Below are 23,351 nucleotides of genomic sequence, written 5' to 3' on the forward strand. Positions count from 1 at the left end.
AGAATGATGATGTGTAGAATGATGTGTCGAGTGATGTTTAGAATGATGATGTGTCGAATGTTGTGTAGAATGATGTGTGGAATCATGTGTAGAATGAGGTGTAGAATGATGTTGTGTAAAATGATGTGTAGAATGATGTGTAGAATGATATTGTGTAGATTGATGTGTAGAATGAAATGTAGAATGATATGTAGATGATGTGTAGAATGATGTGCAGAATGATTTGTAGAATGATATGTAGAATGATGCGCAGAATGATGTGAAGAATGATGTGTAGAATGAGCTGTAGAATGATGTGTAGAATGATGTTTGGAATAATGTGTAGAATGATGTGCAGAATGATGTGTCGAACGAAATGTAGAATGAGGTGTAGAATGATGTGTAGAATGATGTGTAGAATGAAGTGTAGCATGATCTTTCGAATGATGTTGTGTAGAATTATGTGTAGAATGATATGTAGAATGATGTGTGGAATGATGTGTAGAATGACATGAAGAACGATGCGAAGAATGACGTGCAGAATGATGTGTAGAATGACGTGTAGAATGATGCGCAGAATGATGTGTAGAATGATGTGTAGAATGATGTGTAGAATGATGTGAAGAATGACGTGTAGAATGAGCTGTAGAATGATGTGTAGAATGATGTGTAGACTGATGTGTAGAATGTTGTGCAGAATGATGTGGCGAACGAAAGGTAGAATGAGGTGTAGAATGATATGTAGAATGATGTGTAGAATTATGTGCAGAATGATATGTCGAATGAAGTGTAGAATGATGTGTAGAATGATGTGTAGAATGATGTGTAAAATGTTGTGCAGAATGATGTGTCGAACGAAAGGTAGAATGAGGTGTAGAATGATATGTAGAATGATGTGTAGAATGAAGTGTAGAATGATCTTTCGAATGATGTTGTGCAGAATGATGTGTCGAATGATGTGCAGAATGATGTGTAGAATGTTGCGAAAAATGATGAGTAGGATGATTTTGTGTAAAATGATGTGTAGAATGCTGTGTAGAATGAACTGTAGAATGATGTATAGAATGATGTGCAGAATGGTGTTGAGTAAAATGATGTGTAGAATGATGTGTAGAATGATGTTGTGTATAATGATTTGTTGAATGATCTGCAGAATGATGTGTAGAATGATGTGTAGAATGATGTGTAGAATGATGTGTAGAATGATGTGCCGAATGATGTGTAAAATGATTTGTAGAATGATGTGTGGAATTATGATGTGTATAATGATGTGTAGAATGATGTGTAGAATGATATGTAGAATGATGTGTCGAATCATGTGTAGAATGAGGTGTAGCATGATATGTTCAATTATGTGTAGAATGATGTGTGGAATGATTTGAAGAATGATGTGTTGAATGATGTGCAGAATGATGTGGTGTAGAATGATGTGTTTAATGTTGTGCAGAATGATGTGTATAATGATGTGTTGAATAATGTGTAGAATGATGTGCAGAATGATGTGTAGAATGATGTGAAGAATGACGTGTAGAATGTGCTGTAGAATGATGTGCAGAATGATGTGTAGACCGATGTGTAGAATGTTGTGCAGAATGATGTGTCGAAAGAAAGGTAGAATGATGTGTAGAATGATGTGTAGAATGATGTGTAAAATGTTGATGAATGATGTGTCGAACGAAAGGAAGAATGAGGTGTAGAATGATATGTAGAATGATGTGTAGAATGAAGTGTAGAATGATCTTTCGAATGATGTGCAGAATGATGTGTCGAATGATGTGCAGAATGATGTGTAGAATGTTGCGAAAAATGATGAGTAGGATGATGTTGTGCAGAATGATGTGTAGAAAGATGTGTAGAATGAACTATAGAATGATGTATAGAATGATGTGCAGAATGATGTTGAGTAAAATGATGTGTAGAATGATGTGTAGAATGATGTTGTGTATAATGATTTGTTGAATGATGTGCAGAATGATGTGTAGCATGATGTGTAGAATGATGTGTAGAATGATGTGTAGAATGATGTGCCGAATGATGTGTAGAATGATTTGCAGAATGATGTGTGGAATTATGATGTGTATAATGATGTGTAGTATGATCTGCAGAATGATGAGCAGAATGATGTTGTGTAGAATGATGTGTAGAATGATGTGCAGATTGATATGTAGAATGATGAGCAGAATGGTGCTGTGTAGAATGATGTGTAGTATGATGTGTAGAATGATATGTAGAATGATGTGTCGAATGATGTGTAGAATGAGGTGTAGCATGATATGTTCAATGATGTGTAGAATGATGTGTGGAATGATTTGAAGAATGATGTGTTGAATGATGTGCAGAATGATGTGGTGTAGAAAGATGTGTTTAATGTTGTGCAGAATGATGTGTACAATGATGTGTTGAATAATGTGTAGAATGATGTGGAGAATGATGATGTGTAGAATGATGTGTCGAGTGATGTTTAGAATGATTATGTGTACAATGATGTGTAGAATGATGTGTGGAATCATGTGTAGAATGAGGTGTAGAATGATGTTGTGTAAAATGATGTGTAGAATGATGTGTAGAATGATATTGTGTAGATTGATGTGTAGAATGAAATGTAGAATGATATGTAGATGATGTGTAGAATGATGTGCAGAATGATTTGTAGAATGATGTGTAGAATGATGCGCAGAATGATGTGAAGAATGATGTGTAGAATGAGCTGTAGATTGATGTGCAGAATGATGTGTAGAATGACGTGTAGAATGGTGCGCAGAATGATGTGTAGAATGATGTGTAGAATGATGTGTAGAATGATGTGAAGAATGACGTGTAGAATGAGCTGTAGAATGATGTGTAGAATGATGTGTAGACTGATGTGTAGAATGTTGTGCAGAATGATGTGTCGAACGAAAGGTAGAATGAGGTGTAGAATGATATGTAGAATGATGTGTAGAATTATGTGCAGAATAATATGTCGAATGAAGTGTAGAATGATGTGTAGAATGATGTGTAGAATGATGTGTAAAATGTTGTGCAGAATGATGTGTCGAACGAAAGGTAGAATGAGGTGTAGAATGATATGTAGAATGATGTGTAGAATGAAGTGTAGAATGATCTTTCGAATGATGTTGTGCAGAATGATGTGTCGAATGATGTGCAGAATGATGTGTAGAATGTTGCGAAAAATGATGAGTAGGATGATGTTGTGTAGAATGATGTGTAGAATGATGTGTAGAATGAACTGTAGAATGATGTATAGAATGATGTGCAGAATGATGTGTCGAACGAAAGGTAGAATGAGGTGTAGAATGATATGTAGAATGATGTGTAGAATGAAGTGTAGCATGATCTTTCGAATGATGTTGTGTAGAATGATTTGTAGAATGATATGTAGAATGATGTGTGGAATGATGTGTAGAATGACATGAAGAACGATGCGAAGAATGACGTGCAGAATGATGTGTAGAATGACGTGTAGAATGATGCGCAGAATGATGTGTAGAATGATGTGTAGAATGATGTCTAGAATGATGTGAAGAATGACGTGTAGAATGAGCTGTAGAATGATGTGTAGAATGATGTGTAGACTGATGTGTAGAATGTTGTGCAGAATGATGTGTCGAACGAAAGGTAGAATGAGGTGTAGAATGATATGTAGAATGATGTGTAGAATTATGTGCAGAATGATATGTCGAATGAAGTGTAGAATGATGTGTAGAATGATGTGTAGAATGATGTGTAAAATCTTGTGCAGAATGATGTGTCGAACGAAAGGTAGAATGAGGTGTAGAATGATATGTAGAATGATGTGTGGAATGAAGTGTAGAATGATCTTTCGAATGATGTTGTGCAGAATGATGTGTCGAATGATGTGCAGAATGATGTGTAGAATGTTGCGAAAAATGATGAGTAGGATGATGTTGTGTAGAATGATGTGTAGAATGATGTGTAGAATGAACTGTAGAATGATGTATAGAATGATGTGCAGAATGATGTTGAGTAAAATGATGTGTAGAATGATGTGTAGAATGATGTTGTGTATAATGATTTGTTGAATGATGTGCAGAATGATGTGTAGAATGATGTGTAGAATGATGTGTAGAATGATGTGTAGAATGATGTGCCGAATGATGTGTAGAATGATTTGTAGAATGATGTGTGGAATTATGATGTGTATAATGATGTGTAGAATGATCTGCAGAATGATGAGCAGAATGATGTTGTGTAGAATGATGTGTAGAATGATGTGCAGATTGATATGTAGAATGATGAGCAGAATGATGCTGTGTAGAATGATGTGTAGAATGATGTGTAGAATGATATGTAGAATGATGTGTCGAATGATGTGTAGAATGAGGTGCAGCATGATATGTTCAATGATGTGTAGAATGATGTGTGGAATGATTTGAAGAATGATGTGTTGAATGATGTGCAGAATGATGTGGTGTAGAATGATGTGTTTAATGTTGTGCAGAATGATGTGTATAATGATGTGTGGAATCATGTGTAGAATGAGGTGTAGAATGATGTTGTGTAAAATGATGTGTAGAATGATGTGTAGAATGATATTGTGTAGATTGATGTGTAGAATGAAATGTAGAATGATATGTAGATGATGTGTAGAATGATGTGCAGATGATTTGCAGGATAATGTGTCGAATGATGTGTAGAATGATGTTTAGAATGATGTATAGAATGATGTGCAGAATTATGTTGTACAGAATGAAGTGTAGAATGAGGTGTAGAATGACGTGTAGAATGACGTGTCGAATGATGTGTAGAATGATGTGTAGAATGATGTGTCGAATGATAGGGAAAATGATGTGTAGTATGACGTGTAGAATGAAGCGCAGAAGGATGTGTAGAATGATGAGCAGAATGTGTAAAATGATGCGTACAATGACGTGTAGAATGATATGGAGAATGATGTGTAGAATGATGTGTACAATGATGTTGGTAGGATTGATGTGTTGAATGAAATGTAGAATGATGTGTAGATGATGTGTAGATTGATGTGTAGAATGATTTGAGAATGATGTGTCGAATGATGTGTAGAATGATGTGTAGAATGAAGTATAGAATGATGTGCAGTATTGTGTTGATTAGAATGATGTGTAGAATGATGTGTAAAATGATGTGGATAATGATGTGTAGAATGATGTGTAGAATTCTGTGTACAAACATGTGTAGAATGCTGTGTAGAATGATGTGCCGAATGATGTGTAGAATGATGAACTGCAGAATGATGTGTAGAATGATGTGTAGAATGATGTGTCGAATAATGTTGCGTAGAATGATGTGTGGAATGATCTTTCGAATGATGTTGTGTAGAATGATGTGTAGAATGATGTGCAGAATGATGTGTAGAATGATGTGTAGAATGATGTGTAAAATGACTTGTAGAATGATGTGTAGAACGATGTGTAGAATGATGAGTCGAATGATGTGTCGTATGATTTGTAGAATGATGAGCAGAATGATGCTGTGTAGAATGATGTGTTGAAAAGATATTTTGAATGATGTGTAGAATGATGTGTAGAATGATGTGTGGAATGATGATGTGTATAATGATGTTTAGAATGATGTGTGGAATGATGATGTGTATAATGATGTGTAGAATGATGTTTAGAATGATGTTTAGAATGATGTGCATAATGATGTGGAGAATGAAGTGTAGAATGATGTGTAGAATGCTGTTGTGTAGATTGATGTGTCGAATGATGTGTAGATTGAATTGTAGAATGACGTGTAGAATGATGTATGGAATGATGTGTACAATGCTGTTGTGTAGAATAATGTGTGGAATGATGTGTGGAATGATGATGTGTAGAATGATGTGTAAATCATGTGGTGTAGAATGACGTGTAGAATGATGTGTAGAATGATGTGTAGAATAATGTGTAGAATGATGTGTAGAATGACGTGTAGAATGATGTGCAGTATGATGTATAGAATGATGTGTTGAATGATACGTAGAATGATGTGTGGAATGATGTGTAGAATGAGGTGTGGAATGATGATGTCTATAATGATGTGCAGCATGATCTGTAGAATGATGAGCAGAATGATGTTGTGTAGAATGATGTGTAGAATGATGTGCAGAATGATATGTAGAATGATATGTAGATGATGTTGTGAAGAATGATTTGTAGAATGAGGTGTAGAATGCTGTGTAGAATGATGTTTAGAATGATGTGTAGAATGATGATTTGTAGAATGATGTGTAGAATGATGTGTAGAATGATGTTGACGAGAATGATGTGTAGAATGATATGTAGAATGACGTCTAGAATGATGTGTAGAATGATGTGTAGAATAATGTGTAGAATGATGTGTAGGATGACGTGTAGAATGATGTGCAGTGTGATGTATAGAATGATGTGTCGAATGATACGTAGAATGATGTGTAGAATGATGTGTAGAATGATGTGTAGAATGATGTGTCGAGTGATGTTTAGAATGATGATGTGTAGAATGATGTGTAGAATGATGTGTAGAATGATGTGTAGAATGAGGTTTAGAATGATGTGTCGAATGATGTGTAGAATGATGTGTAGAATGATATGTAGAACGAAATGTAGAATGATGTGAAGAATGATGTGTAGAATGATGTGTAGAATGATGTTGTGTAAATTGATGTGTGGAATGATGTGTAGAATGATGTGTAGAATGATGTGTAGAATGATGTTGGTAAGATTGATGTGTAGAATGATATGTAGAATGAAATGTAGAATGATGTGCAGATGATGTGTAGAATGATGTGTAGAATGATTTGGGAATGAAGTGTCGAATGATGTGTAGAATGATGTGTAGAATGAAGTATAGAATGATGTGCAGAATTATGTTGATTGGAATGATGTGTAGAATGATGTGTAGAATGATGTGTAGAATGATGCGTAGAATTATATATAGAGTGATGTGTAGAATGATGTGTAGAATGATCTGCAGAATGATGAGTAGAATGATTTGTAGAATGATGTTGTGTCGAATGATGTGTAGAATGATGTGCAGAATGATTTGCAGAATGAAGTTGTGTAGAATGATGTGTAAAATGATGTGCAGAATGATATGTGGAATGATGTGCAGAATGATGTGTATAATGATGTGTCGAATGATGTGTAGAATGATGATTTGTAGAATGATGTGTAGAATGATGTGTAGAATGAGGTGGGTGTAGAATGATGTATAGAATGATTTGTCGAATGATGTGAAGAATGATGTGTAGAATGAGCTATAGAATGATGTGTAGAATGATGTGTAGGATGACGTGTAGAATGATGTGCAGTGTGATGTATAGAATGATGTGTCGAATGATACGTAGAATGATGTGTAGAATGATGTGTAGAATGATGTGTAGAATGATGTGTCGAGTGATGTTTAGAATGATGATGTGTAGAATGATGTGTAGAATGATGTGTAGAATGATGTGTAGAATGAGGTTTAGAATGATGTGTCGAATGATGTGTAGAATGATGTGTAGAATGATATGTAGAACGAAATGTAGAATGATGTGAAGAATGATGTGTAGAATGATGTGTAGAATGATGTTGTGTAAATTGATGTGTGGAATGATGTGTAGAATGATGTGTAGAATGATGTGTAGAATGATGTTGGTAAGATTGATGTGTAGAATGATATGTAGAACGAAATGTAGAATGATGTGCAGATGATGTGTAGAATGATGTGTAGAATGATTTGGGAATGAAGTGTCGAATGATGTGTAGAATGATGTGTAGAATGAAGTATAGAATGATGTGCAGAATTATGTTGATTGGAATGATGTGTAGAATGATGTGTAGAATGATGTGTAGAATGATGCGTAGAATTATATATAGAGTGATGTGTAGAATGATGTGTAGAATGATCTGCAGAATGATGAGTAGAATGATTTGTAGAATGATGTTGTGTCGAATGATGTGTAGAATGATGTGCAGAATGATTTGCAGAATGAAGTTGTGTAGAATGATGTGTAAAATGATGTGCAGAATGATATGTGGAATGATGTGCAGAATGATGTGTATAATGATGTGTCGAATGATGTGTAGAATGATGATTTGTAGAATGATGTGTAGAATGATGTGTAGAATGAGGTGGGTGTAGAATGATGTATAGAATGATTTGTCGAATGATGTGAAGAATGATGTGTAGAATGAGCTATAGAATGATGTGTAGAATGATGTGTAGACTGATGTGTAGAATGATGTGCAGAATGACGTGTCGAACTAAATTTAGAATGAGGTGTAGAATGATGTGTAGAATGATGTGTAGAATGAAGTGTAGCATGATCTTTCGAATGATGGTGTGTAGAATGATGTGCAGAATGATATGTAGAATGATGTGTGGAAAGATGTGTAGAATGACATGAAGAATGATGCGTAGAATGATGTGCAGAATGACGTGTAGAATGATGTGTTAAATGTTTTGTAGAATGATGTGTAGAATTATGTGTAGAATGATGTTGTGTCGAATTATGTGCAGAATGATGTGTCGAATGAAGTGTAGAATGATGTGCAGAATGATGTGTAGAATGTTGCGAAAAAGGATGAGTAGGATGATGTTGTGTAGAATGATGTGTAGAATGATGTGTAGAATGAAGTGTAAAATGACTTGCAGAATAATGTGCAGAATGATGTGTAGAATGATGTGTAGAATGATGTATAAAATGACTTGTAGAATGATGTGTAAAACGATGTGTAGAATGATGTGTAGAATGATGTGTAGAATGATGTGTAGAATGATGTGCCGAATGATGTGTAAAATGATTTGTAGAATGATGTGTGGAATTATGTTGCACAGAATGAAGTGTAGAATGAGGTGTAGAATGATGTGTAGAATGACTGTCGAATGATGTGTAGAATGATGTGTAGAATGATATGTAGAATGATAGGGAGAATGATGTGTAGTATGACGTGTAGAATGATATGTAGAATGATGTTAAGTGTAGAATGATGTGCAGAATGATGTGTAGAATGATGTGTAGAATGATGTGTAGAATGATGTGCAGAACGATGTGCAGAATGTTGTTTAGAATAATGTGTAAAATGAGGTGTGGAATGATGTCTAGAATGATGTGTATAATGATATGTAGAATGATGTATTGAATGATGTGTAGAATGAGGTGTAGAATGATGTGTAGAATTATGTGTCGAATGATATGCTGAATTTTGTTGAGCAGAATGATGTGCAGAATGATTTGCAGATTGAATTGGAGAATGATGTTTCGAATGATGTTGTGTAGAATGATGTGTAGAATGATGTGTAGACTGATGTGGAGAATGATGTGTAGAATATTGTGTCGAATGATGTTGTGTAGAATGAGGATGAGTAGAATGATGTGCGGAATGATGTGAAGAATGATATGTAGAATGATGTGTAGAATGATGTGTAGAATAATTTGAAGAGTGATGTTTAGAATGATGTGTAGAATGAGGTTGTGTAGAATGACTTGTCGAATGATGTGTAGAATGAAGTGTAGAATGACGTGTAGAATGATGTGTAGAATGATGTGCAGAATGATGTGGATAATGATGTGTAGAATGATGTGTAGAATTCTGTGTACAAACATGTGTAGAATGCTGTGTAGAATGATGTGCCGAATGATGTGTAGAATGATGAACTGCAGAATGATGTGTAGAATGATGTGTAGAATGATGTGTCGAATAATGTTGCGTAGAATGATATGTGGAATGATCTTTCGAATGATGTTGTGTAGAATGATGTGTAGAATGATGTGCAGAATGATGTGTAGAATGATGTGTAGAATGATGTGTAAAATGACTTGTAGAATGATGTGTAGAACGCTGTGTAGAATGATGAGTCGAATGATGTGTCGTATGATTTGTAGAATGATGAGCAGAATGATGCTGTGTAGAATGAAATGTGGAATGATGATGTGTATAATGATGTTTAGAATGATGTGTGGAATGATGATGTGTATAATGATGTGTAGAATGATGTGTAGAATGATGTTTAGAATGATGTGCATAATGATGTGGAGAATGAAGTGTAGAATGATGTGTAGAATGCTGTTGTGTAGATTGATGTGTCGAATGATGTGTAGATTAAATTGTAGAATGACGTGTAGAATGATGTATAGAATGATGTGTACAATGCTGTTGTGTAGAATAATGTGTGGAATGATGTGTGGAATGATGATGTGTAGAATGATGTGTAAATCATGTGGTGTAGAATGATGTGTAGAATGATTTGTAGAATGATGTGTAGAATGATTTGTAGAATGATGTGTGGAATGACGTGTAGAATGATGTGTAGAATGATGTGTAGAATAATGTGTAGAATGATGGGTAGAATGACGTGTAGAATGACGTGCAGTATGATGTATAGAATGACGTGTCGAATGATACGTAGAATGATGTGTGGAATGATGTGTAGAATGAGGTGTGGAATGATGATGTCTATAATGATGTGCAGCATGATCTGTAGAATGATGAGCAGAATGATGTTGTGTAGACTGATGTGTAGAATGATGTGCAGAATGATATGTAGATGATGTTGTGAAGAATGATGTGTAGAATGAGGTGAAGAATGATGTGTCGAATAATGTTGCGTAGAATGATGTGTGGAATGATCTTTCGAATGATGTTTTGTAGAATGATGTGTAGAATGATGTGCAGAATGATGTTTAGAATGATGTGTGGAATGATGTGTAAAATGACTTGTAGAATGATGTGTAGAACGATGTGTAGAATGATGAGTCGAATGATGTGTCGTATGATTTGTAGAATGATGAGCAGAATGATGCTGTGTTGAATGATGTGTAGAATGATGTGTTGAAATGAGATTTAGAATGATGTGTAGAATGATGTGTATAATGATGTGTGGAATGATGATGAGTATAATGATGCTTAGAATGATGTGTGGAATGATGATGTGTATAATGATGTGTAGAATGATGTTTAGAATGATGTTTAGAATGATGTGCATAATGATGTGGAGAATGAAGTGTAGAATGATGTGTAGAATGCTGTTGTGTAGATTGATGTGTCGAATGATGTATAGATTGAATTGTAGAATGACGTGTAGAATGATGTATGGAATGATGTGTACAATGCTGTTGTGTAGAATAATGTTTGGAATGATGTGTGGAATCATGATGTGTGGAATGATGTGTAAATCATGTGGTGTAGAATGATGTGTAGAATGATTTGTAGAATGATGTGTAGAATGATTTGTAGAATGATGTGTGGAATGACGTGTAGAATGATGTGCAGTATGATGTATAGAATGATGTGTCGAATGTTACGTAGAATGATGTGTAGAATGATGTGTAGAATGATGTGCAGAATGAGGTGTGGAATGATGATGTCTATAATGATGTGCAGCATGATCTGTAGAATGATGAGCAGAATGATGTTGTGTAGAATGATGTGTAGAATGATGTGCAGAATGATATGTAGAATGATATGTAGATGATGTTGTGAAGAATGATGTGTAGAAAGAGGTGTAGAATGCTGTGTAGAATGATGTTTAGAATGATGTGTGGAATGATGTATAGAATGATGTGTGGAATGATGTTGACTGGAATGATGTGTAGAATGATATGTAGAATGACGTCTAGAATGATGTGTAGAATGAAGCGTAGAATAATGTGTAGAATGATGTGTAGGAAGACGTTTAGAATGATGTGCAGTATGATGTATAGAATGATGTGTCGAATGATACGTAGAATGATGTGTAGAATGATGTGTAGAATGATGTGTAGAATGAGGTGTGGAATGATGATGTCTATAATGATGTGCAGCATGATCTGTAGAATGATGAGCAGAATGATGTTGTGTAGAATGATGTGTAGAATGATGTGCAGAATGATGTGTAGAATGATGTGTAGAATGATGTGTAAAATGACTTGTAGAATGATGTGTAGAACGATGTGTAGAATGATGAGTCGAATGATGTGTCGTATGATTTGTAGAATGATGAGCAGAATGATGCTGTGTAGAATGATGTGTTGAAATGATATTTAGAATGATGTGTAGAATGATGTGTAGAATGATGTGTGGAATGATGATGTGTATAATGATGTTTAGAATGATGTGTGGAATGATGATGTGTATAATGATGTGTAGAATGATGTGTAGAATGATGTTTAGAATGATGTGCATAATGATGTGGAGAATGAAGTGTAGAATGATGTGTAGAATGCTGTTGTGTAGATTGATGTGTCGAATGATGTGTAGATTGAATTGTAGAATGACGTGTAGAATGATGTATAGAATGATGTGTACAATGCTGTTGTGTAGAATAATGTGTGGAATGATGATGTGTAGAATGATGTGTAAATCATGTGGTGTAGAATGATGTGTAGAATGATTTGTAGAATGATGTGTAGAATGATTTGTAGAATGATGTGTGGAATGACGTGTAGAATGATGTGTAGAATGATGTGTAGAATAATGTGTAGAATGATGTGTAGAATTACGTGTAGAATGATGTGCAGTATGATGTATAGAATGATGTGTCGAATGATACGTAGAATGATGTGTGGAATGATGTGTAGAATGAGGTGTGGAATGATGATGTCTATAATGATGTGCAGCATGATCTGTAGAATGATGAGCAGAATGATGTTGTGCAGAATGATGTGTAGAATGATGTGCAGAATGATATGTAGAATGATATGTAGATGATGTTGTGAAGAATGATGTGTAGAATGAGGTGTAGAATTATGTGTCGAATAATGTTGCGTAGAATGATGTGTGGAATGATCTTTCGAATGATGTTGTGTAGAATGATGTGTAGAATGATGTGCAGAATGATGTTTAGAATGATGTGTGGAATGATGTGTAAAATGACTTGTAGAATGATGTGTAGAACGATGTGTAGAATGATGAGTCGAATGATGTGTCGTATGATTTGTAGAATGATGAGCAGAATGATGCCGTGTTGAATGATGTGTAGAATGATGTGTTGAAATGAGATTTAGAATGATGTGTAGAATGATGTGTATAATGATGTGTGGAATGATGATGTGTATAATGATGCTTAGAATGATGTGTGGAATGATGATGTGTATAATGATGTGCAGAATGATGTTTAGAATGATGTTTAGAATGATGTGCATAATGATGTGGAGAATGAAGTGTAGAATGATGTGTAGAATGCTGTTGTGTAGATTGATGTGTCGAATGATGTATAGATTGAATTGTAGAATGACGTGTAGAATGATGTATGGAATGATGTGTACAATGCTGTTGTGTAGAATAATGTGTGGAATGATGTGTGGAATCATGATGTGTAGAATGATGTGTAAATCATGTGGTGTAGAACGATGTGTAGAATGATTTGTAGAATGATGTGTAGAATGATTTGTAGAATGATGTGTGGAATGACGTGTAGAATGATGTGCAGTATGATGTATAGAATGATGTGTCGAATGTTACGTAGAATGATGTGTAGAATGATGTGTAGAATGATGTGTAGAATGAGGTGTGGAATGATGATGTCTATAATGATGTGCAGCATGATCTGTAGAATGATGAGCAGAATGATGTTGTGTAAAATGATGTGTAGAATGATGTGCAGAATGATATGTAGAATGATATGTAGATGATGTTGTGAAGAATGATGTGTAGAAAGAGGTGTAGAATGCTGTGTAGAATGATGTTTAGAATGATGTGTGGAATGATGTATAGAATGATGTGTGGAATGATGTTGACTAGAATGATGTGTAGAATGATATGTAGAATGACGTCTAGAATGATGTGTAGAATGAAGCGTAGAGTAATGTGTAGAATGATGTGTAGGATGACGTTTAGAATGATGTGCAGTATGATGTATAGAATGATGTGTCGAATGATACGTAGAATGATGTGTAGAATGCTGTGCAGAATGATGTGTAGAATGAGGTGTGGAATGATGATGTCTATAATGATGTGCAGCATGATCTGTAGAATGATGAGCAGAATGATATTGTGTAGAATGATGTGTAGAATGATGTGCAGAATGATATGTAGAATGATATGTAGATGATGTTGTGAAGAATGATGTGTAGAATGAGGTGTAGAATGCTGTGTAGAATGTTGTTTAGACTAATGTGTGGAATGATGTATAGAATGATCTGTGGAATGATGTTGACTAGAATGATGTGTGGAATGATATGTAGAATGACGTCTAGAATGATGTGTAGAATGATGTGCAGCATGATGAGTAGAATGATGTGTAGAATGATGTGCCGAATGATTTGCAGAATGATGTGTAGAATGATGTGTAGGATGATGTGGTGTAGAATGATGTGTTTAATGATGTGAAGAATGATGTGTATAATGATGTGTTGATTGATGTGTAGAATGATGTGGAGAATGATGATGTGTGGAATGATGTGTCGAGTGATGTTTAGAATGATGATGTGTAGAATGATGTGTAGAATGATGTGCAGAATGATGTGTAATTTGATGTGTGGAATGATGTGGAGAATGATGATGTGTAGAATGATGTGTCGAGTGATATTTAGAATGATGATGTGTAGAATGATGTGTAGAATGATGTTGTGTAAATTGATGTGTGGAATGATGTGTAGAATGATGTGTAGAATGATGTGTAGAATGATGTTGGTAAGATTGATGTGTAGAATGATATGTCGAACGAAATGTAGAATGATGTGTAGATGATGTGTAGAATGATGTGTAGAATGATTTGGGAATGATGTGTCGAATGATGTGTAGAATGATGTGTAGAATGTAGTATAGAATGATGTGCAGAATTATGTTGATTAGAATGATGTGTAGAATGATGTGTAGAATGATGTGTAGAATGATGCGTAGAATTATATATAGAGTGATGTATAGAATGATGTGTAGAATGATCTGCAGAATGATGAGTAGAATGATGTGTAGAATGTCGTTGTGTCGAATGATGTGTAGAATGATGTGCAGAATGATTTGTAGAATGAAGTTGTGTAGAATGATGTATAAAATGATGTGCAGAATGATATGTGGAATCATGTGCAGAATGATGTGTATAATGATGTGTCGAATGATGTGTAGAATGATGATTTGTAGAATGATGTGTAGAATGAGGTGGGTGTAGAATGATGTGTAGAATGTTGTGTCGAATGATGTGAATAATGATGTGTAGAATGAGCTATAGAATGATGTGTAGAATGATGTGTAGTCTGATGTGTAGAATGATGTGCAGAATGATGTGTCGAACTAAATTTAGAATGAGGTGTAGAATGATGTGTAGAATGATGTGTAGAATGAAGTGTAGCATGATCTTTCGAATGATGTTGTGTAGAATGATGTGTAGAATGATATGTAGAATGATGTGTGGAATGATGTGTAGAATGACATGAAGAATGATGCGTAGAATGATGTGCAGAATGACGTGTAGAATGATGTGTTGAATATTTTGTAGAATGATGTGTAGAATTATGTGTAGAATGATGTTGTGTCGAATTATGTGCAGAATGATGTGTCGAATGAAGTGTAGCATGATTTTTCGAACGATGTTGTGCAGAATGATGTGTAGAATGATATGTAGAATGATGTGTGGAATGATGTGTAGAATGACATGAAGAATGATGCGTAGAATGATGTGCAGAATGACGTGTAGAATGATGTGTTGAATGTTTTGTGGAATGATGTGTAGAATTATCTGTAGAATGATGTTGTGTCGAATTATGTGCAGAATGATGTGTCGAATGAAGTGTAGAATTATCTGTAGAATGATGTGTAGAATGATGTGTAAAATGATGTGTCGAATGATGTGTCGAATGATGTGCAGAATGATGTGTAGAATGTTGCGAAAAATGATGAGTCGGATGATGTTGTGCAGAATGTTGTGTAGAATGGTGTGTAGAATGAAGTGTAAAATGACTTGCAGAATAATGTGCAGAATGATGTGTAGAATGATGTGTGGAATGATGTATAAATTGACTTGTAGAACGATGTGTAAAACGATGTGTAGAATGATGTGTAGAATGATGTGTAGAATGATGTGTAGTATGATTTGCCGAATGATGTGTAAAATGATTTGTAGAATGATGTGTAGAACGATGTGTAGAGTGATGTGTAGAATAATGTGTCGAATGATGTTGAGAATGATGAGTCGAATGATGTGTCGAATGATTTGTAGAATGATGAGCAGAATGATGCTGTGTATAATGATATGTAGAATGATGTGTAGAATAATGTGTAGAATGATGTGTGGAATGATTTTTAGAATTATGTGTAGAATGATATGCATAATGATGTGGAGAATGAAGTGCAGAATGATGTGTAGAATGCTATTGTGTAGATTGATGTGTCGAATGATGTGTAGATTGAATTGTAGAATGCTGTGTAAAATGACGTGTAGAATGATGTGCAGAATGATGTGTATAATGATGTATAGAATGATGTGTAGAATGAAGTGTAGAATGATGTATAGAATGATGTTGTGTAGAATGATGTGTGGAATGATGTTGGTAAGATTGATGTGTAGAATGAAATGTAGAATGATGTGTAGATGATGTGTAGAATGATGTGTAGAATGATTTGGGAATGATGTGTCGAATGATGTGTAGAATGATGTGTAGAATGAAGTATAGAATGATGTGCAGAATTATGTTGATTAGAATGATGTGTAGAATGATGTGTAGAATGATGTGTAGAATGATGCGTAGAATTATATATAGAGTGATGTGTAGAATGATGTGTAGCATGATGTTGTGTAAATTGATGTGTGGAATGATGTGTAGAATGATGTGTAGAATGATGTGTAGAATGATGTTGGTAAGATTGATGTGCAGAATGAAATGTAGAATGATGTGTAGATGATGTGTAGAATGATGTGTAGAATGATTTGGGAATGATGTGTCGAATGATGTGTAGAATGATGTGTAGAATGAAGTATAGAATGATGTCCAGAATTATGTTGATTAGAATGATGTGTAGAATGATGTGTAGAATGATGTGTAGAATGATGCGTAGAATTATATATAGAGTGATTTGTAGAATGATGTGTAGAATGATCTGCAGAATGATGAGTAGAATGATGTGCAGAATAACGTTGTGTCGAATGATGTGTAGAATGATTTGCAGAATGATTTGCAGAATGAAGTTGTGTAGAATGATGTGTAAAATGATGTGCAGAATGATATGTGGAATGATGTGCAGAATGATGTGTATAATGATGTGTCGAATGATGTGTAGAATGATGATTTGTAGAATGATGTGTAGAATGATGTGTAGAATGAGGTGGGTGTAGAATGATGTGTAGAATGATTTGTCGAATGATGTGAAGAATGATGTGTAGAATGAGCTATAGAATGATGTGTAGAATGATGTGTCGAATGATGTGTAGAATGATGATTTGTAGAATGATGTGTAGAATGATGTGTAGAATGAGGTGGGTGTAGAATGATGTGTAGAATGATTTGTCGAATGATGTGAAGAATGATGTGTAGAATGTGCTATAGAATGATGTGTAGAATGATGTGTAGAATGATGTGTAGAATGATGTGTAGAATGAAGTGTAGCATGATCTTTCGAATGATGTTGTGTAGAATGATGTGCAGAATGATATGTAGAATGATGTGTGGAAAGATGTGTAGAATGACATGAAGAATGATGCGTAGAATGATGTGCAGAATGATGTGTAGAATGAAGTGTAGAATGATGTGTAGAATGAAGTGTAGAATGATGTATAGAATGATGTTGTGTAGAATGATGTGTGGAATGATGTTGGTAAGATTGATGTGTAGAATGAAATGTAGAATGATGTGTAGATGATGTGTAGAATGATGTGTAGAATGATTTGGGAATGATGTGTCGAATGATGTGTAGAATGATGTGTAGAATGAAGTATAGAATGATGTGCAGAATTATGTTGATTAGAATGATGTGTAGAATGATGTGTAGAATGATGCGTAGAATTATATATAGAGTGATGTGTAGAATGATGTGTAGAATGATGTTGTGTAAATTGATGTGTGGAATGATGTGTAGAATGATGTGTAGAATGATGTGTAGAATGATGTTGGTAAGATTGATGTGTAGAATGAAATGTAGAATGATGTGTAGATGATGTGTAGAATGATGTGTAGAATGATTTGGGAATGATGTGTCGAATGATGTGTAGAATGATGTGTAGAATGAAGTATAGAATGATGTGCAGAATTATGTTGATTAGAATGATGTGTAGAATGATGTGTAGAATGATGTGTACAATGATGCGTAGAATTATATATAGAGTGATGTGTAGAATGATGTGTAGAATGATCTGCAGAATGATGAGTAGAATGATGTGTAGAATGACGTTGTGTCGAATGATGTGTAGAATGATGTGCAGAATGATTTGCAGAATGAAGTTGTGTAGAATGATGTGTAAAATGATGTGCAGAATGATATGTGGAATGATGTGCAGAATGATGTGTATAATGATGTGACGAATGATGTGTAGAATGATGATTTGTAGAATGATGTGTAGAATGATGTGTAGAATGAGGTGGGTGTAGAATGATGTGTAGAATGAAGTGTCGAATGATGTGAAGAATGATGTGCAGAATGATGTGTCGAACTAAATTTAGAATGAGGTGTAGAATGATGTGTAGAATGATGTGTAGAATGAAGTGTAGCATGATCTTTCGAATGATGTTGTGTAGAATGATGTGTAGAATGATATGTAGAATGATGTGTGGAATGATGTGTAGAATGACATGAAGAATGATGCGTAGAATGATGTGCAGAATGACGTGTAGAATGATGTGTTGAATGTTTTGTAGAATGATGTGTAGAATTATGTGTAGAATGATGCTGTGTCGAATTATGTGCAGAATGATGTGTCGAATGAAGTGTAGAATTATCTGCAGAATGATGTGTAGAATGATGTGTAAAATGATGTGTCGAATGATGTGTCGAATGATGTGCAGAATGATGTGTAGAATGTTGCGAAAAATGATGAGTAGGATGATGTTGTGTAGAATGTTGTGTAGAATGGTGTGTAGAATGAAGTGTAAAATGACTTGCAGAATAATGTGCAGAATGATGTGTGGAATGATGTATAAATTGACTTGTAGAATGATGTGTAAAACGATGTGTAGAATGATGTGTAGAATGATGTGTAGAATGATGTGTAGTATGATTTGCCGAATGATGTGTAAAATGATTTGTAGAATGATGTGTGGAATTATGATGTGTATAATGATGTGTAGAATGATCTGTAGAATGATGAGCAGAATGATGTTGTGTAGAATGCTGTGTAGAATGATGTGCAGAATGATATGTAGAATGATGAGCAGAGTGATGCTGCGTAGAATGATGTGTAGAATGATGTGTAGAATGATATGTAGAATGATGTGTAGAATGATGTGTAGAATGAGGTGTAGCATGATATGTAGAATGATGTGTAAAATGATGTGTGGAATGATGTATATAATGATGTGCAGAATGATGTTGAGTAGAATGATGTGTAGAATGATGTGTAGAATGACGTGTGGAATGAAGTGCAGAACGATGCGCAGAATGATGAGTAGAATTATGTGTAGAATGATGTGCAGAATGATTTGAAGAATGATGTGTAGAATGATGCGCAGAATGATGTGGTGTAGAATGATGTGATTAATGTTGTGCAGAATGATGTGTATAATGAAGTGTTGAATGATGTGTAGAATGATGTGGAGAATGATGATGTGTAGAATGATGTGTCGAGTGATGTTTAGAATGATGATGTGTCGAATGATGTGGAGAATGATGCGTGGACTCATGTGTCGAATGAGGTGCAGAATGATGTTGTGTAAAATGATGTGTAGAATCATGTGTAGAATGATGTTGTATAGATTGATGTGTACAATGAAATGTAGAATGATCTGTAGATGATGTGTAGAATGATGTGTAGAATTATGTGCAGGATGATGTGTCGAGTGATGTGTAGAATCATGTGTAGAATGATGAGCAGAATATGTAAAATGATGAGTGCAATGACGTGTAGAATGATATGTAGAATGATGTTAAGTGTTGAATGAAGTGCAGAATGATGCGTAGAATGATGTGTAGAATGATGCGTAAAATGAGGTATGGAATGATGTCGAGAATGATGTGTATAATGATATGTAGAATGATGTGTAGAATGAGGTGGAGAATGATGTGTAGAATTATGTGTCGAATGATATGCTGAATTATGTTGAGTAGAATGATGTGTAGATTTAATTGGAGAATGATGTTTCGAATGATGTTGTGTAGAATGATGAGTAGAATGATGTGTAGAATGATGTTGTGTAGAATGATGATGTGCAAAATGATGTGCGGAATGATGTGTAGAATAATTTGAAGAATGATGTGTAGAATGATGTGTAGAATGATGTTGTGTAGAATGACTTGTAGAATGATGTGTAGAATGATGTGTAGAATGATGTGCAGAAAGATGTGTAGAATGATGTGCAGAATGACTTGTAGAATGATGTGTAGAATGATGTGCAGAATGATGTGTAGAATGATGTGTAGAATGATGTATAGAATGATGTGCAGAATTTTGTTGACCAGAATGATGTGTAGAATGAGGTGTAGGATGATGTGTAGAATGATGTGTAGAATGAGAGGGTGAATGATGTGTAGCATGACGTGTAGAATGAAGTGCAGAAGAATGTGTTGAATGATGAGCAGAATATGTAAAATGATGAGTGCAATGACGTGTAGAATGATATGTAGAATGATGTTAAGTGTTAAATGATGTGCAGAATGATGCGTAGAATGATGTGTAGAATGATGCGTAAAATGAGGTATGGAATGATGTCTAGAATGATGTGTATAATGATATGTAGAATGATGTGTAGAATGAGGTGGAGAATGATGTGTAGAATTATGTGTCGAATGATATGCTGAATTATGTTGAGTAGAATGATGTGTAGATTTAATTGGAGAATGATGTTTCGAATGATGTTGTGTAGAATGATGAGTAGAATGATGTGTAGAATGATGTGCAGAATGATGTGTGGAATGATGTATAGAATGTTGTGCAGAATGATGTGTAGAATAATTTGAAGAATGATGTGTAGAATGATGTGTAGAATGATGTTGTGTAGAATGACTTGTAGAATGATGTGTAGAATGATGTGTAGAATGATGTGCAGAATGATGTGTAGAATGATGTGTAGAATGACTTGTAGAATGATGTGTAGAATGATGTGTAAATGATGTGTAGAATGATGTGTAGAATGATGTGCAGAATGATGTGTATAATGATGTGTAGAATGATGTGTAGAATGAAGTGTAGAATGATGTATAGAATGATGTTGTGTAGAATGATGTGTGGAATGAAATGTAGAATGATGTGTAGAATGATGTATAGAATGATGTGCAGAATGATGTTGAATAGAATGATGTGTCGAATGATGTGTAGAATGATGTGTGGAATAATATGTAGAATGACGTGTAGAATGATATGTAGAATGATTTGTAGAATGTTGTGCAGAATGATGTGTAGAATGATGTGAAGAATGATGTGTAGAATGAATTGTAGAATGATGTGTAGAACGATGTGTAGAGTGATGTGTAGAATAATGAGTCGAATGATGTTGAGAATGATGAGTCGAATGAAGTGTCGAATGATGAGCAGAATGATGCTGTGTAGAATGATGTGTATAATGATGTGTAGAATGATGTGTAGAATGATATGTAGAATGATGTGTAGAATAATGTGTAGAATGATGTGTGGAATGATGATATGTATAATGATGTGTAGAATGATTTTTAGAATGATGTGTAGAATGATATGCATAATGATGTGGAGAATGAAGTGCAGAATGATGTGTAGAATGCTATTGTGTAGATTGATGTGTCGATTGATGTGTAGATTGAATTGTAGAATGCTGTGTAAAATGACGTGTAGAATGATGTGCAGAATGATGTGTATAATGATGTGTAGAATGATGTGTAGAAAGAAGTGTAGAATGATGTATAGAATGATGTTGTGTAGAATGATGTGTGGAATGAAATGTAGAATGATGTGTAGAATGACGTGTAGAATGATGTTTAGAATGAAGTGTAGAATAATGTTGCGTAGAATGATGTGTGGCATGATCTTTCGAATGTTGTTGTGAAGGATGATGTGTCGAATGATGTGTAGAATGATGTGTGGAATGATATATAGAATTAAGTGTAGAATGATGTGTAGAATGATGTGTAGAATGACGTGTAGAATGATGTTGAGAATGATGTGTTGAATAATGTTGCGTAGAATGATGTGTGGTATGATCTTTCGAATGTTGTTGTGTAGAATGATGTGTAGAATGATTTGCAGAATGATGTGTAGAATGTTGCTTAGAATGATTTGTAGAATGATATGCAGAATGATGTGATGAATGATGTGTAGAATGATGTGTAAAATGACTTGCAGAATGATGTGTAGAACGATGTGTAGAGTGATGTGTAGAATAATGTGTCGAATGATGTGGAGAATGATGTGTCGAATGATTTGTACAATGATGAATAGGAATGATGCTGTGTAGAATGATGTATCGAATGATGTGTAGAATGATATGTCGAAAGATGTGTTGAATGATGTGTACAATGATGTGAGAATGATGATGTGTACAATGACGTGTAGAATGATGTTTAGAATGATTTGTAGAATGATGTGTAGAATGATGTGTAGAATGTTGTGCAGAATGTTGTTTAGAATGATGTGTAAAATGAGTTTGGATGGATGTCTATCATTATGTGTGCAGCGATGTGTAGAATGCTGTGTAGAATGCTGTGCAGAATGATGTGTAGAATGATGAAGTGTAGAATGATGTGTAGAATATTGTCGTGTAGAATGATGTGTAGAATGATGTGTAGAATGACGTGTAGAATGAAGTATGGAATGATGTGTACAATAATGTTGTGTAGAATAATGTGTGGAATGATGTGTAGAATGATGCTGTGTAGAATGATGTGTAGAATAATGTCGTGCAGAATGATGTGCAAAATGATGTGCAGAATGATGTGTAGAATAACGTGTTGAATGATGTGTAGAATGATGTCTAGAATGATGTGTAAATCATGTGGTGTAGAATGATGTGTAGAATGATTTGTAGAATGATGTGTGGAATGATTTGTAGAATGATGTGTTGAAAGATGTATGGAATGATGTTTACAATGATGCATAGAATGATGTGTAGAATGATGTGTAGAATGAAGTTGTGTAGATTGATGTGTAGAATGATGTGTAGAATGATGTGGAGAATGATGTGTGGAATGATGTGTAGAATGATGTGTCGAATGATGTGTAGATTGCTGTGTAGAATGATGTGTAGAATGATGTGTAAAATGATGTGTAGAATGATGTGTAGAATGATGTGTGGAATGATGTGTAGAATGATGTGTAGAATGATGTGTAAATTGATGTGTAGAACGATGTGTAGAATGATGTGTAAAATGATGTATAGAAAGATGTTGTGTGGAATGATG

This window comes from Pristiophorus japonicus, unplaced genomic scaffold (assembly GCF_044704955.1).
Source record: "Pristiophorus japonicus isolate sPriJap1 unplaced genomic scaffold, sPriJap1.hap1 HAP1_SCAFFOLD_60, whole genome shotgun sequence".
Lineage (NCBI taxonomy): Eukaryota > Metazoa > Chordata > Chondrichthyes > Pristiophoridae > Pristiophorus > Pristiophorus japonicus.